This window comes from Physeter macrocephalus, chromosome 7 (genome assembly GCF_002837175.3).
Source record: "Physeter macrocephalus isolate SW-GA chromosome 7, ASM283717v5, whole genome shotgun sequence".
Classification (NCBI taxonomy): domain Eukaryota; kingdom Metazoa; phylum Chordata; class Mammalia; order Artiodactyla; family Physeteridae; genus Physeter; species Physeter macrocephalus.
Window position 1 is genome coordinate 32436185 of NC_041220.1, and position 16859 is coordinate 32453043.

At 35.0% G+C, this 16859-nt stretch overlaps 1 protein-coding gene across 8 annotated transcripts in view; it reads right to left on the reverse strand.

Annotated features, from left to right (window-relative positions):
• The window catches only part of LRBA (LPS responsive beige-like anchor protein), an 813910-nt gene that overhangs the window by 137765 nt on the left and 659286 nt on the right, over positions 1-16859 (reverse strand). The gene's annotated exons all lie outside the window — the stretch shown is intronic.

The window sequence follows — 16859 nt, forward strand, 5'->3', positions numbered from 1 at the left end:
CAAAGAAAGCATGGTTGCAGAATTTTTGCTACCTAACTTTAATTCTTTATCTTTTCTTTACAATATGCTGTATAGTTGCTATTCATTTGTTTTCTGCATTAATCATGTACTTAACCAGAAATTATCTTTACTAAACTCCCTGTATTTTATTGAAATACTATGCTTATCCTGCATGTAGTCTTTTGTGCAACTTATTTCATGACTCTCAGCATTGGATATGATCTCTCAAACCAATGGACTAGTACTCAGGTTTGAGACATAGAGAAGCTAAAGGCTAAATTCCCCTCCCCTGTGATCATGGCAGAAACTACCAATCATTGACGGCATGTTCCAGGCAGACACTGCAAAATGAGCAGAGCTGGCCCTCAAAGAAAACACTAAGTTTTACTGTTGTCCTGAAGCATTTTGGTTCTCCCTGATACCTTTGTATGACTCATCCATTTTTTATTCATTCTTACAGCAAACATGCCCTCAGTACCCATTATGGGCCAGATATTGTGACGGGCCTGGGGATGCAAAGAAAAATAAGAGCAGTCCTCAAGTGGCTCAACATTTTGTGGAGGAAACAGGCAAATAGAAAGACCATCAAAATGCTAGAAGTGTGCGTGTGTAGCTAAAAGGACACACAGGAGGAGCATCTAAGGCAGACTCTGTTGGTGTATTTTGGTGGTGGTGGAGTGCTGGAGTGTGGATGGAGGTATAATTAAAGCTTCCCCAAGGGAATTCTGAAAAATATGCAGAAATCAGCTAAGTGAAGGGTGGAGGTTAGGGGAAGGGAACAGAGAAGGGGGAAAGGAGAAGTATTGGTTGGAGGAGCAATGTGGAATTTTTCCAAGCAAAAGAAGTAGCTTATAAAATGTGAGAGAACACAGCACTTTTAGAGCAGTGTAAGTTGTTCAGTATGACTAAACTATCTTCTGCAAGAGATTAATTTGGGGAAGTACACAGATAGATTGTAAAGAACCATGTAATGTCATGCTACGAGTCAAAAAGCCTATATGTAACCACTAAGGTAAAAGCAATATTTGTGAGAGTCTCCAATTTAGGGAGTATCCAATTTAGAAGCATCTTGAAATAGCATAAAGAAAAATAGTTGTTTTAAATGATTTCCTATGATGCTGAATGAAATGTTCTCAGGATGATCCAGAAATATATACAAGTGATCTGCTTCTGAGATGCAGATTAAATTTCTTCAAGGAATCTGGGTCACAGCTTATGCCATTTTACTTCTAAGAGGGATATGAATCAGAATCCATTATATACAATTTTCTGGTATACAGAATAACTGTAATATAGCCTAATGAAAATAAAATTGAGAGGATATCATTAAAAAGACAATTTCAAAGAATGTTCTGGAAAAGACAGGTTAAGTGGTTGATAATGGTTAAGTTGTAGTCCCCCCCTAAAACATATAGGAGTTCTAACCCCCAGTACTGTAGAATGTCACTTTATTTGGAGAGAAGGCCTTTACAAAGGTAATGAGGTTAAAATGAAATCATTAGGGTGAGCCCTAATTCAGTATGTCTACTCTCCTTATAAAAGGAGGAAAATCTGGACACAGAAATGGACATGCACACAGGGAGAAAGCCATATGAAGATTGAGGTTTATTGCTACAAGCCAAGGAACCACCAAACACTGAGAGCTGAGAGAGACGCCTGGAACAGATCCTTCCCCACTGCCTTGGAGGGGGCATGATCCTGCTGACACCTTGATCTCATACTTCTAGCTTCCAGAACTGTGAGATAATAAATTTCTATTGCTTAAGGCACCCAGTCTATAGTACTTTGTCACAGCAGCCCCAGGAAACTAATAAAACAGGATTATAGGAAAAGTGACTTCTTCTAAGAACTTAAATGACAACTAAAAGCAATAATTTACCCCAGACTGGACCTTGTATAGTAAGGTAAAAATTCTATAAAGAACATTATCATGTTAGCTAACAAAATTGATACATGGAAAGTAGATTACACGTTACATTAATTTAAATTTATGAAATGGTAACTGTTACTATGGTTACATAAGAAAAGATCCCTATTCTACGGGGATACATACTGAAGTATTTGGGGGTAAAGGGCCATGAAGCACGTAATTTACCCTCAAATTATACAGTAAAATTATTACATATATGTGTGTATATTCTATATATATGCATATATATATACATAAATGTGTATTAATTTGTAATCACACACACAGAGGGGAGCGGGGTGGGGAAAGGAAGGGAGAGGAAGGAGGGGAGGGAGAAAGCTCATGTAAAAAAAGGCAGGGTGTATAAAATGTTATCAATAGTGAATTCTGTGAGCTATTTTTATTTTTGCAACTTTTTCTAAGTTTGAAATTATTCCCAAATAAAATGTTTTAAAAAGTTGTTTTTTTAATGAGTATGAAATTATATTATAAAACGTGTATGAGAAATAAATGCCCCATATAGAATGATGATTACTTTCAAGACATTACCTTTAGAATGGGAGGAAAGAGAACTGGGTTTTGAAGGTTTCAATTCTTTTTGTAATATTCACTTAGAAAAAAAACCCGAAGCAAATGTGACCATTGTTAAGATTTGATAAAGGTAAGTACTGATCATTATTGCTTTATTCTCTATATTTTATCAAAAAAACTTTTTTTAATGTACAAGATTGGAAATAAAATATTTTTAGTAGGACATAAATGAGAGAAGAAAAGAAACATCCAAAACTGATTTAAGCCAAAGAAATTCTAAAATGCCTCAGGAAAATCTGAGACATACATTTCCATGTAAAATAAAAATCAAGTATCACAGTCATGGCATGTAATTGAATATATTCTTTCATATTATAACAGTAATGCTAACTAAATTTGCCTTTGCTTAAAAATAAAAAAAAATCAGAATATCTACTTTGTAGACAGTAACCTAACACTTATTTGGAATATCTGTTAATAGAAAGAAAAATGGCCTTCTTTTCTGTATTTACACAGTACTCATACAGCTATTCATTAATTCCTAGCATTTCAAGTTCTTTGATATCCATCCTAAAGTTTATTTTCTAAACAATTCTAAAATAGAGTAAAAATAAGTAATGCTAGGACAGCACGAAGCAATCCTTCTCTTCTTTTTCTTTCTTTTTTTAGGGGTAGAGGTCATTTTCTAGTTACCATAACTAAGGATAGTTTTTGGTTTACACAAAATTTTTAGTTGGAAAAAAATTTTTTTGGACATACATCAGTTATTGGCAAATCACACAGACATAAATACCACAGTAAGCAGTCATTTATCGGGTATCACTGTGCAGAGTTGCATGACAGTGTCCATAGGCAGAACAACCCCCACCCGCATCCCAGCAGAGATGCTGAGTTTCAGATCAACTGCCGCTGCAGGTGACATGGTCCAGTGCCAGGAACAAAGGCAGTGAGGGACTGGAGGCACCCCTTCCCAACACCACGGAGCAACACCAGCAACAATGGTGCTAGTGAGGGGAACCAGGAGAACACGGTTCCTCTGTGAATTCCACTTCCAGTCTCATATTGTGAGCGCATTAAGTCTCACTTTTCTTCTGCAACCATCACCATTAGTCCCTGGCAGAAAGAACTTCCAGCTGTACCAGACAGCACACTACTGTGATAATTTACACAAACATTAAAAACGAAAAGGTAAATAGTATACTTTCTAAACCTCCTTCTTTTTTTCTATTATAAAAAGTCTCTCTCCTTCCACCCTTCCCCTTCTCGTTACATCTAACCTCTAGAGAACATAAACTGCTCTGGGCAAGCAGTACATTATCATAAGGTTTCCTTTTTTTTTTTTTTTTTTCCCTAAAGTCAGTGCATCAAGGCACTTTAAGAACTTAAAGAAATTAAATTATGAAAAATTGCTCTGAAATAAATCAGATCAGCCATCTGCAAAATAATATCCTAGGTAATAACTTGGGAAGAATATCCAAATTCCAATCATGATGATTGGGGTGAATTTTTATAAAAGTATGGCATTATTAACATATTTAATTAGCGGTGTTCTGTTTAAAGAAGGGGGATGGTCAACAGAGATTATAGAAGGGAAGCACAGAAAGTAAGAATTTGGCAGTGTGTCCTAAATAAACCTAGAGGAGAGGTTGTTCAACCACATAAATATGAATATTATGATTTTTGTGGCAGGCACTCTATCTCTGTATTGGAGACAGAGGCATCAAGCTAACATGGCCATTGAGATTTCCTTTGGAATTTACATGTCATTCCATGAGGGCAGGGGGCCTTGTCTGTTTTGGTTGCCTCTGAATCCCCAGAACCTAGAAGAATGTGAGCACTGAACAAGTATTGTTCAGTTAATTATGATCATCCAACTGTCTTTTATGCTAAATCAGTATTACCATACGGTGATTTTTGCTTATATTTGGATTCCCATACAGTTTTGGCTGAGAGAGAAACTGCTGGCCAGAAAAAAGAAATATGCTGGTTTCTTTGATAGTTAAATTCCTCATGACAAATAATTTTGCTTTATATGTTACCACTTGCACATCTGTTTAGTGCAAGTTAGTAATTGAAATATTTATCAACAGTTGGCACGTGAAAAAATTAAGTCTGGCTGCCATTGTCAGGCTGCTCCTAAAATTTTCTGATTTTTACTGATTTTACATTTGAATCTCTTCCTCTTAAATTAAAAATCTTGATCTTGATGACATGAACACAATTACTCATTGCTTGATTTACAATATACCTATAATAATTTCAAAAGAAATACACCAATATTACCTAAATATAAGGCTAACAAAAAAGGTTTAAGATATTTTCTGGTTCTTTTGTCCATAATACATATCCTAGTAGGGGTATACTTATCCTATTAGGGTCACTTATTCCAAAGTCTTTTCAATTTCTAGAGATTGGAATTTTCCTCTTTTTGATCTTATTTTTTAAGCTATATAAAACATTTAATAATTTCAAAGTCAAAACTATTAAAGAAAATAGATTCCACTTGTGAATATGACATTTCTTACTTTGGCCAGTGTAACTTTGGAAAAGACACCTGTAAACTGGGTCAAAGGATAAACAGGTAACTTTGCTAGGGATTGGCAAACTTCCCTTCATTGGGAGTGTGTCATTTTGCATTCCCATCAGCAATGTAGGAGAATGCCTCTTTTCCCACAGCCTCATCAACAGAGCATCTTGGTGAATTTTTGGAATATTGCCAATCTGAAAGATGAAGATGGAATTTCAGAACAATTTATATTTCTCCTATTATGAGTGAGGATGAATATTTTTTTCATGTGTTTAAGGGGCACTGATATTTGTTTTCCTGTGAATTGTTGCTCATTTTTCTATTATATTGTTGGGTTTATTTTTCTATAATTTTTAGGAGTTCTCTATAAGTGAGGTTCCCTAGCATTTGTCTAAGTTTTAATTCTCAAATATTTTTATTCAGTTTGTCATTTGTCTTTTGACTTTGCTTCTGATGCATTTTGCTATGTGAAAATTATCTGTGTTTATGTAATCAAAGTGATCAGTTCTTTTGTTACCTTTGGGTTTTCAGTCAAAGTTGGGAAAGTTTTTCCCACCCTCAGGTTATACAGAAATTCACTAAAGTTTTCCTCTAGCATTTGCTTCACCTTTTCGCATTTAGACATCTAGTCCTTGGTTTTGGGTAGGACAAATAAAACTAAGGTTATCTTTTTTCATACAGCTAACCCATACCATTTATTATAAAGTCCATCTTTTCCGCACTGTTTTGAGGTTAGGATGGGGGTTTACATCTTCTCTTCCCTTAACCAACACTAACCCACTAGGATAGTATCAATACAAAGTAGGTACTCAAGAAGCATGTGATGAATGAATAAATAATTGTGCCTTATTTATTAACTGTACCTCAGGATATTCTGATGCAGATTATGTTTTCCATACACCACACTTTTAAGATACACCTCTGTAAAAGATACAGTTTACACCTGAAACCAGGATTCTATATGCAAAAAGGCATAGAAGGTCCACTGGGTAAGGAGAATAATGACCAGTGAGTCACATGTGTACAAAACCAGATTGAGAATGGGTTGTAGAAAGGCCATAGGGTGGTATGTAGGGGGTTTTTATGAAAAGTTTAAAGGAAGATGAGAGTTTTGAGAAGAGCTGTTTGCAGGGTTTTGTTTTATTTTGTTTTCTGAGGTGGTAGTGGTAAGGATAAGGTTATGAGCTTTACAATATAGTTTTGTTTAACTTTAATAGTGGGGGTCACCAGGGCATCCCTCAAGCTTTTACCTTGCCACATATGCATAAAATAACATAATAGGTCAAAAGAAGATTGGAAACCCTGACAGAGAAAAATGACAGCTGGCACAAGTAAGAACTCTAAAATGCTAACAGCAAAGCTAAAAGAAGGCAGAAAAATGTGGGTCATTTTAGCTAAAGAACAAAAAGCTCTATGTATCTCAACTTTTTAGGACATCACGAAAAATACCTGAATATTTAACAATGAGTATACCAGAAAAGGCTATTCTCTGTTTAAGAGGCAGGGAAATGTGTAATCCATTTCACAAAAAGATTTATTTTCAAGGAAAATGGTGAAAAACATTGGAATTTGAAAGTAAAAACGTCAATTGTATGGAAGTTTTTCTTTATGAGAATTATCTCATTCCTGCATAATGCTGAGTATCTCAGGCACTCCTCTATTCATTTCAGAACGTTTCTCTCAAGGAAGAGTAGTAAATAAAATTAATAGGCATTTTTCTCCTTTCTTAACTTCTTTAGAAGACATAAGATTGCATAAAACAATAGTTATAACACTGTACAGTGGGTTTATAACATATATAGATGCACTGTCCATGAAAGAAGCACAAAATATGGGTAAGGGGATGAAGCTGAGTTGGAACAGTCACCAAATTTTACTGGAATTAAGCTAATATTAATCTGAAGTAGATTGTGATAAATTAAGATGCATTTTGTCCCTAGAGTAATGACTAAGAAAATAACTAAAAGAAATTAATAGTTAAAAAATTTAATGAAATAAAATGGTAGACTAGAAATATCTATTTAACATAAAAGAAATTTTTTTTTTTTTTTTTTTTTTTTTTTTGTGGTATGCGGGCCTCCCTCTGCTGTGGCCTCTCCCGTTGCGGGGCACAGGCTCCAGACGCGCAGGCCCAGCGGCCATGGCTCACGGGCCCAGCTGCTCCGCGGCATGTGGGATCCTCCCAGACCAGGGTGCGAACCCGGTTCCCCTGCATCGGCAGGTGGACGCGCAACCACTGCGCCACCAGGGAAGCCCAAAAGAAAATTTTAAAGTAAGAAAAGAGAAACAATAAGACCCAAGACTAAAGAACATAATCAGCAAAATGGCAGACATGAATCCAATCATATCAACAATAGCATTAAATAGCAGACACTATCAGACTGGATAAATAACATGATCCAACTATATGCTATCTACAAAAGATAGACTTTAGACTCAAAGACAAAATAGGTTGAAAGTAAAAGAATGGAAATCTATGTACCATGCAAATAGTAACCACAAGAGAGCTGGATTGGCTATACTAATATTAAGCAAATCAGACTAAAAAAGTACTAGAAACAAAGAGGGACAATTTATGATGAAAAAGAAGTTCAGGAAAATAGTGCTGAAAAATGCCCCCACCTTGAAAAAAAGATATGAGTTCCTATCTCTAGAATCTGGAAATGTTATATATGGAAAAAGGGTCTTTGCAATGTGATTAAATTCAGGATTTTGAGATCGAAGCATCATCCTGGATTATGAGGGAGGGCCCTGAATGTAATCACATGTATCCTTTTAAGAAGAAGGTGGAAAGAGATTTCACTATAGACAGAAGAGGAGAAGGTAATGTGAGAACAGAGGCAGAGATCGTCTAAAGGGAGTATAACACTGATTTTGGACCTCTGGCCTCTAGAACCATGAGAGAATAAACTGCGATTGTTTTAAGCCCCGAAGTTTTTGGTAATTCGTTATAGCAGCCATTGGATATTAATATAAGCACCTAACAGCAGGATTCAAAAACACAGGAAGCCAAAACAGAACAGAAAATGATGTTTGGGAACTTGAACATCTAACTAGCAAAAGTTTATAGACAGGCAAAATCAGCAAAGATATAGAAGACTTAAACATAAAAACTTGATCAACTGACACCTATAACACTCAACAACATAAGAATACCCATTCTTCTCAAAAGCAAATGAAGAATTCTCTAACACAGACCACATACTAGGTCATAAAGCAAGTCTCAGTACACTTAAAACAACAGAAATCATACAAAGTATATTCTCCAATCACAATGAGATTAAATTAGAAATAAAAAACAGAAGGAAATTTGGAAAATTCACAAATATTTAGAAACTAAGCAGTATAGTTCTGAAAAACCCATGAGTCAAAAATCACAAGGGAAATTAGAAAATGTTGTGAGAAATGAAATTAAGCAAGCAAAATATCAAAACTTATGGGATGTAGCAAAAATAGTACATAAAGGGAAATTTATAGGTGTAAAAGCCAATATTAGAAAAGAAGGAAGAGGGACTTCCCTGGTGGTCCAGTGGTTAAGGCTCCACACTCCCAATGCAGGGGGCCAGGGTTCAATCTCTGGTCAGCGAACTAGATCCCGCATGCTACAAGTAAAGAGCCTCCATGCCGCATGCCACAACTAAAATGGCCCGCATGCTGCAACTAAAAAGATCCCGTGTGCTGCAACTAAGACCTGGTGCAGTCAAATAAATAAATATTTTTTAAAAAAAGAAAGAAAGAAAAGAAGGAAGAACTCAAATTAAAAAAACTTGTTTCCTTACTGTATAGCACAGAGAACTATATTCAGTATCCTATGATGAACCATAATGGAAAAGAATATTAAAAAAAAGAATGCATATATATGTATAACTGAAACACTTTGCTGTACAGCAGAAATTAACACATTATAAATCAACCATATTTCAATTAAAAAAAAAAATAACAAACTAGTTTCCCAAATTAAGAATCCAGTAAAAGAGCAAACCAAATCCAAAGCAAGCAGAAGGGAAGAAACAATGAATATTAGAGTGAAAATCCAATGAAAGGAAAAAAATAGAAACACAACAGAGAAAAAACAATGAAGGGAAAAGTCAGTTCTTTGAAAAGATCAACAAAACTGACAAACCGTTAGCAAGACTGACCAAGGGAAAAAAATGATACAAACTACCAAAAATCAGGGATGAATGAGGTAATACCACTACCCACCTTAGAGACATTAAAATGATTATAAAGCATACAATGAACAACTTTATACAAATAAATTAGACACCTTAGATCAAATGGCCAAATGCCTAGAAAGACACAAACTACTGAAACTGATTTAAGAAAAAAATCGAGAATCTGAATAAACCTATAACAAGTACAAAATTGTTTTAGTAATTTAATATCTTCCCCCACACACACACACATAAAATGTCCTGACAGCTTCAGTGGTGAATCCAATTAAACATTTAAAGAATGAATAATAGCAATCTCTCACAAGGTCTTTCAGAAAATAGAGGAAGAGGTAACACTTTGCTCTGTTTCATTCTATGAGACCAATATAAATCCTGATATTAAAATCATACAAAGATATCACAAGAAAACAACCCAATATTCCTCATGAATATAGATGCAAAAGTCCTAAAAAATAATAATTTCTCAACAAAATATTAACAAAAAATACAGTACAGATCAAAAGAATTTATATCATCCAAGGGTGATACACTCATGGAATGCAAGGTTGGTTTAACATCCAAAAGTCAATTAATGTAATATATCATATTTCACTTTTTGTTTCTTGTTTGGAAAACTTTTCCCTATTCCAAGATCACAAAGAATTCCTCCTGTATTATCTTCTAAAAGTTTATAATTTTGCCTTTTTTGGTTTGTTTTATTCATTCATTCACTTTTTACTTTAAAGCTTTAATATATTTTAATTTTTGTTGATGGAATAAGGTTACAACTTAATTTTTTTCCATATTAATATATGTTATGGGTTGAATCGTATTCCCCCAAATTCATATGTTGAAATCCTTAATTTCCCAGTAACTCAGAAAGTGACCCTATTTGGAAATAGGGCCATTACATATGTAATTACTTATGTTAAGATGAGGTCACACTGGAGTAGAGTGGGTCCCTAATCCAATATAACTGATGTCCTTATAAAAAGGGAAAATTTGGACTCAGAGATAGACACACATAGAGGGAGGATGATGTGAACAGACGTAAGGAGAGCACAGCTAAATACAAGCCAGCAAGAGGCCTGGAACCAATTCTTCCCCCACAACCTTCAGAAGAAACCAACCCTGCTGAACTTTGATTTCAGACTTCTAGCCTCCCAGGACTGTGAGACAATATATTCCTGTTGTTTAAGCCACCCAGTTTGTGGTACTTTGTTATGGCAGCCCTAGGAAACCAACACAATTACTATTTATCTCGGCATGTAAATTGAGAAGTCCTTCCTTTCCCCACAGATCTGTAATACCAACTTTATGATAGATGAAGTTTCTTTATATGTCCTGGTCTGTTTCTGGGTTCTCTGTTCACTTTGATTAGTCTCTTTCTCCTAATTTCCCTAATTACTACAGCTTTAAAGTAATTTAGTAAAGCAAGTCCCTCTGAAATCTGTTCTTGTTCTCAAAAGGGCTGTGGTTATAATTGGCCCTTTACCCTTTGCAATCAGTTTTTTATATTCCAACAAAACGAAACAAACCTACTGGGACCTGGATTGGTTTTCATGTTGCATTTATAAACCAATTTGGGGAGAATTAATAATCTACCAACACAGTACATCTTTTTATTCCCACTTATTTAGGTGGCCATACAGAACTAGAATTTTCACGGTAAATGATATACAGAACTAAAAGCAAACCAAACAATAATAATTTTAGCTTTTTAAAATTATTCATACATATCTGCCCCCATTCCCCAGGCCTTTAGATCCAGCCACTGCAGGGAGTGGGGAGGTGGAGGGAAGGATACGCCCATAGTTGAGAATAATTATCACCAACTATACCACCATGACTATTTACATTCTTGGCCATATCATTATCAATGTGTAAAATGAAAAGGCAATTGGAAAAGGAACAGTATGAAAAAAGCATGTTAGCTTCTGGCATTTGTATTCCAAAAAAAAAAAAAAAGTCAGCTCTCTTAAGAAACAGGGTTTTGAATCCCATTTCTTCAGAAAATGGAAACAAGGATATGAATACAGGTCAAAAAGTGCAACCCCTTTCAAACCTCAACCAAACCTTTCAACCTTACAGTGTTTCTAAACACTGTAATTTAGAACATAATATGCAATTACAATAATCTAGTTGCTATATCACTACAAATTCAGCCATCTCAAGCTGCAGGTCTTGCTATATGTACATATATAGCACTTTTTTTTCATCAGGGAAAAGAGAGTCTTAGTCTCATCACTTAAGAATTGTAAATTTTCCATTCAAAGGAAAAAGAAAAGACTGACCTAGTTCATGCACATATATAAGATCTATGAAGATTTACGCTGAAGAGATTTAAATTTTAGCAAAAGATAGGAAAAGACTAGGTTGGTGGTGAAATAAAATTTGAAATTTTTATTTTTCTCATAGACAACAATATAAAAAATCACTTTTAATCTGTCTATATATTATCTGGAAAGAAGATAACATACTCATTTAATTTTTCTTTATCTTCTCAAGCAAGTGACAACCCATGTCACCTTTATGAAACAGTAGGAAAGAGAGAAGCTACAGAAGATACACAAAAGCAAAGGTGACTCTAACTGGTAACCTCAGGACAATTCATTAATAGGAGCCTTCCTTTGCTAAATTCATGCCACCTCTCAGCCCTGAGAAGCTTTCTATTTCAACAGCCTAAGTTATCAAAAAGGAAGTAACCTCCAAAGAGTAGAGGTACTGTCTGCCTGGTTCACTGAGTCTAACAGTGCTGGTACATAGATAGGCAACTCAGTAAGTACCCGTTAGATGATCAAATTACTTTCATTATTATTATAACTTGAATAAATTACACATCCTGCAGCAAAAACAAAATGCTCCACTTCACCAACTTTTATAAACTTTTACAAATAATATTACTGCTGAAGAGTATGATTTTGTCTCTTATTCAACTTAAAACTCAAAGGTTGTAAGAGGCAGTATAATACAGGTCCATAACATCGACCTTGTATCATGAGATAATGATGAGCAGTCTGAATTCACACATTTTCACATTATTTGGAAGTATGAGAGCCTGTTTCTCATTTATATTTCTGAAGCAGTATTCGGAATAATTTTTCTTCTGGTCTAGGAAGTATTAAAACAGACCAATCTCTTGGATGTATTTAAGACTGCTTTGGTTTTACCCTGATTCCAACTCTTCAGAACAAAGAAAATTTAATTTATATACCTGAAAGAATAATCAGACCTATGAAGGTTTTCTTTCTAAAATACACAGGATATTATCTTCTGTGTATAAATTCAACACTTAAGGCCAACTCACAAATCCTTATTTACACTTTCACTACCTACAGAAAGCTCAAGGAGTAAAATAGTTATAGATAAGGTAGCAGTTACAGTCCTCTAACACAAAGAAAATGTAGCGTACTGTCCACCATCAAAATCATGCTCCTAAAAATATTCTACTCCCTTGAAATAATACTTGGGCAACCAAATACTTTAAAAAGACGTGCTGGGTATCTTAAAATGAGTATGTCAGTTAATTAAATCTATGATCCCCTGCTACCAATGGAGTACTGTACAATCTGTTATTATTCACTGTCCTACAGATCATCTGTTCTTGGTGCTGGTTTGTTCCAGGAAGAGAGACAGCTGCAACACTATATCCCTGCTCAACCTGAGGACCATCTGACTTTAATTGTAACACACAGCTTGATGTGGCTCTGGCTATGAGAAGCCAAAGTATCGTCTGTAATAATCTGGAAAAGCAGAAATCTGCCAACAGAGGGCTGAAAACAGGGACTTGTGCTGTCTGGCTGCCTGACGGGCTGCAGGAAATATGATTAATGAGCAAGGTATAATGATATCAGGAACCCGATTAGCACCACAAAAAGGTCACAGATCAAAGTAGTATGCATTTCATGAGCTACAATCATTGCATAAAATCTGTGGACTTGAAGAGGTAAACCAAAAAGAGGAGGGCGATAAAACCCTTACGTGATAACAGGCTAACATACATAAAATACCATACTAATAATTTAGTCACTTACAGAAAGTTCACAGGAAAATTTAAAACGAATCAATATGAACTGCACCATAGGAAAGCTTTGTTCATCACAGGTGTATAATAAATATTTTTGAATGAATGAATGAGTTATTAAATTCTTTCCTAAAGGCACATGTAAGTAAAATCAAGTATTTTCCTAATTATGAGTTAAAATTATCAGAGATGTAAATATTTGACTGGAAAATGTTTGCATTTAACTTGCAGTAAGTTTTTATGAGTTCTGTTAAGAGTATAAGCTTATTCAGAATCTAAACTATGAAGACATCTGTAAAACTCAGAGAAAGAGGAATCACTGGGACAAATGTTTAATAACTCAATATAAGTTACATTAAATGTGCAGTTAGTATTATTCAATACTACTGTTTAACATTTCATAGTCATACATAAGGTTAGAGCATGAGCAGGCAAAACCAAAATCTTACTGGAAAACAACGTGGTAAGTTGCCACCTTCTTTTCCTCGGTGCCCTTGTGAGACTTGTTCCAAACATACCTGGCTCTTCTGAGGACAGGGTACTGAGAGTAGGGATGGGGGTACTATCAGGAGAGTTACTTTATACAGTTACATTTTCTTAACTGTCAAAATATTGTTGAAGAGCTCTAAATATAACTTACTCAAATGTTTCTGCCTCTTAGACCTCTTTTAAAGCAAACACATTAATAAACTTCTTTGTATTTTTAACAATACTAAATATGGTAGTGATTAATAGAGAGTTGGTTCCCTTGAGACTTAAAAGTATAAATAGAGAAAAAATGCTTCCATAATAAAATGATCAGAACATGGCTTTAATTTATTTTTAAATATATTCCTCAAGAATGGGGATGATTATTTATACCTTTCAAATATTATATAAATATTATTTTATATCTACCTAATAGCAAAAACATTTATTCACAATGGTGATTCAGCCTGCCATACACTGTCGCCCCACAGTAAGCCCTCAGGCACTGCAGCCACCCCCAGCGGTGCACCCCCACCCCACCCCCCCGGGACTCAGGAGAGAAAGAACAGGATACTGGCCCCAGACAGCTAAGGTGTATATCAAAGGAATGACTTCAAAGAGCCCAGATTCTTGCAACTTCCCATACATAGAGAAGCACCAAATTCATTAATTTGAGATACCTGGTTTTCCCTAATTAACAGTAATCTTTTGATGTTCCAACTACCTGGGCTTGAAGTACTTAGAAAGTCCACTGAATAAAACATAATTCTCAAAAAAAAAAAAAAAATGGTGATTCAGAAGGAACCATTAAAAAGGAAAAGACAAGCCACAAACTAGGAGAAAAATATCTGCAAAACATATGTCAGATAAAGGATTTTTATGGAGGATATATAAAGATGTCTTACAACTAAATAATAAAAAGACATACAACCCAATTAAAAAACAGGCAAAAGATCTGAATAGATAGCTCACCAAAGAACATATTGAGTAGGAAATAAGCCTATGAAAAGATGGTCAACATCATTAGTCATTAGGGAAATACAAATTAAAATCACAATGAATCACTGGAAGAGCTAAAATAAAGAGGATTGACAATACCAAGTCTTTGCAAGGATATGGCAAATTGAAACTTCACATATTGTTGGTAGGAATGCAAAATGGTAAATATATTCTTATAATATGACTCAGCAATTAAACTCCTAGGAATCTATCCAAGAGAAATGAAAACAGATATCCACCCTAAGACATATGCAAATATCCTTAAGAGCCTAAAACTGGAAAAAAGCAAAATGTTCATAAACTGGCAAATAAACAAAAGGTGTTTATATCTATACAATGGAATACTGTGCAGCAACACAAAGAAATTACTGATATATGCACAATATGGAGGAATCTCAAGAACATCATGCTAAGTGAGAGAGTCAGGTACAAAAAGACTACATACGGCAGGATTCCATCTATATAAAATTTCTAGAAAAAGCAAAACTAAAGAGACAGAATCAGAGGTTGCCTGGGACTACGACTGGGAGCAAACAGATACGAGGAAACTTTTTGGAGTGAGGTAAGCTGATTGTGCTGATGGTTACATAACTGTATACGTTTATTAAAACTCACTGAATTGAGCACTTTTTAAAAGATGGATTTTATGGTATGTAAATTATACCTCAATAAATGTGTTTTAAAAGCATAGAAAATTATTGAAAGCAAAAACCAAAATAAACCCCAAAAAACTGCAGAATGACTAGACCGTCTATTGACATCTACATACCCCTGGAGAGAAAAAACAAAAAACAAAAACACGACCATAGACAACTGTCACATTTAAAAGTTTGACATCTCCTTTAACATCTTTCAGAGTTAAGCTTTGTCTTGGGCTCTCATTTTAATTACAGTTAACTTAAAAATCTTGAAAAATACATGCAGTAAACCAAAATGCAACATGTACCTTAAGACTGTGATAGAATAATGTTAGGTGCTATTGTCTGAAGGCCTCCTGTAAACCAGAGAAAATTCTAGGTATTTTACATACATAATTACAGTTTTACACAAATAATTTTCAAATTACAATGAGGAAATCAAGGCTCAGAAAGGTTAAATTGCCCAAGGTCCCATAACCAGCAATGTGAGTTATCCACGATTAGGAAAACTGGTCTAACTTCAAAGCCTATGCTCTTTCCACTCCCCCTGCACTGCTTCCAGTATATGTAAAATATGAATTTTCAGTAATAATGGGATTACAATTAGGATCTAGAATACTGTACAGGATTAAAATATAATTGTTGGTAGAAAAGGTAAGCATACCAAGAAAACTAAAATGAAATAATTTTCCTTGTTTTAGTGAAAATTAAAAACACAATGCAATTTAGGTTTCATTTTTTATTTATTTATTAAATAAATTTATTTGTTTGTTTTATTTTCTGGCTGTTGGGTCTTTGTTGCTGTGCGTGGGCTTTTCTCTAGTTGCGGTGAGTGGGGGCTACTCTTCGTTGTGGTGCGAGGGCTTCTCATTGTCACGCCTTCTCTTGTTGCGGAGCACGGGCTCTAGGTGCGCGGGCTTCAGTAGTTGGGGCACTTGGGCTCAGTAGTTGTGGCTCGTGGACCCTAGAGCGCAGGCTAAGTAGTTGTGGCGCATGGCTTAGTTGCTCTGCGGCATGTGGGATCTTCCCAGGCCAGGGATCGAACCCGTGTACCCTGCATTGGCAGGTGGATTCCTAACCACTGCACCACCAGGGAAGCCCTAGGTTTCATTTTTAATATGAAGTATGAAGTATGATAAAGAAACTACTTTAAAAAACTGAGAATAAAGCTCCCTGATTCTAAGCATTTATGAAAGTTAAAGGCAAAAAGGAAAAGTCATATTATTTTTTCATAAAATAATCCAGAACCCATACAACAGAGGACATTAAAGAGTCCACAGGAGAGGATTCTGAAGAGTTGTTTGTAAGCACAATTATTACTGCACTTTTCAGTTTTTAAGTTTTCATATTATAAATATTAGATGAAGATTTCCTTCAAAAGACAGATACAGCATATAATTTGAAAATCTTGTTTCTATTATCAAAATGTACAACGGCCTTCCAACCTGAACACAGAATTATGTTCTTCTCCTAGTACAAGAAACTCATATTTGAAAAAGCATAGAATTCTACAAGAAATTCACTTATAATCTTGAATCATCATGTTCATATAAAAGTAACCTAAATTCTGCATAAAAGAATAAAAGACACCATTATACCTTTCATGTCA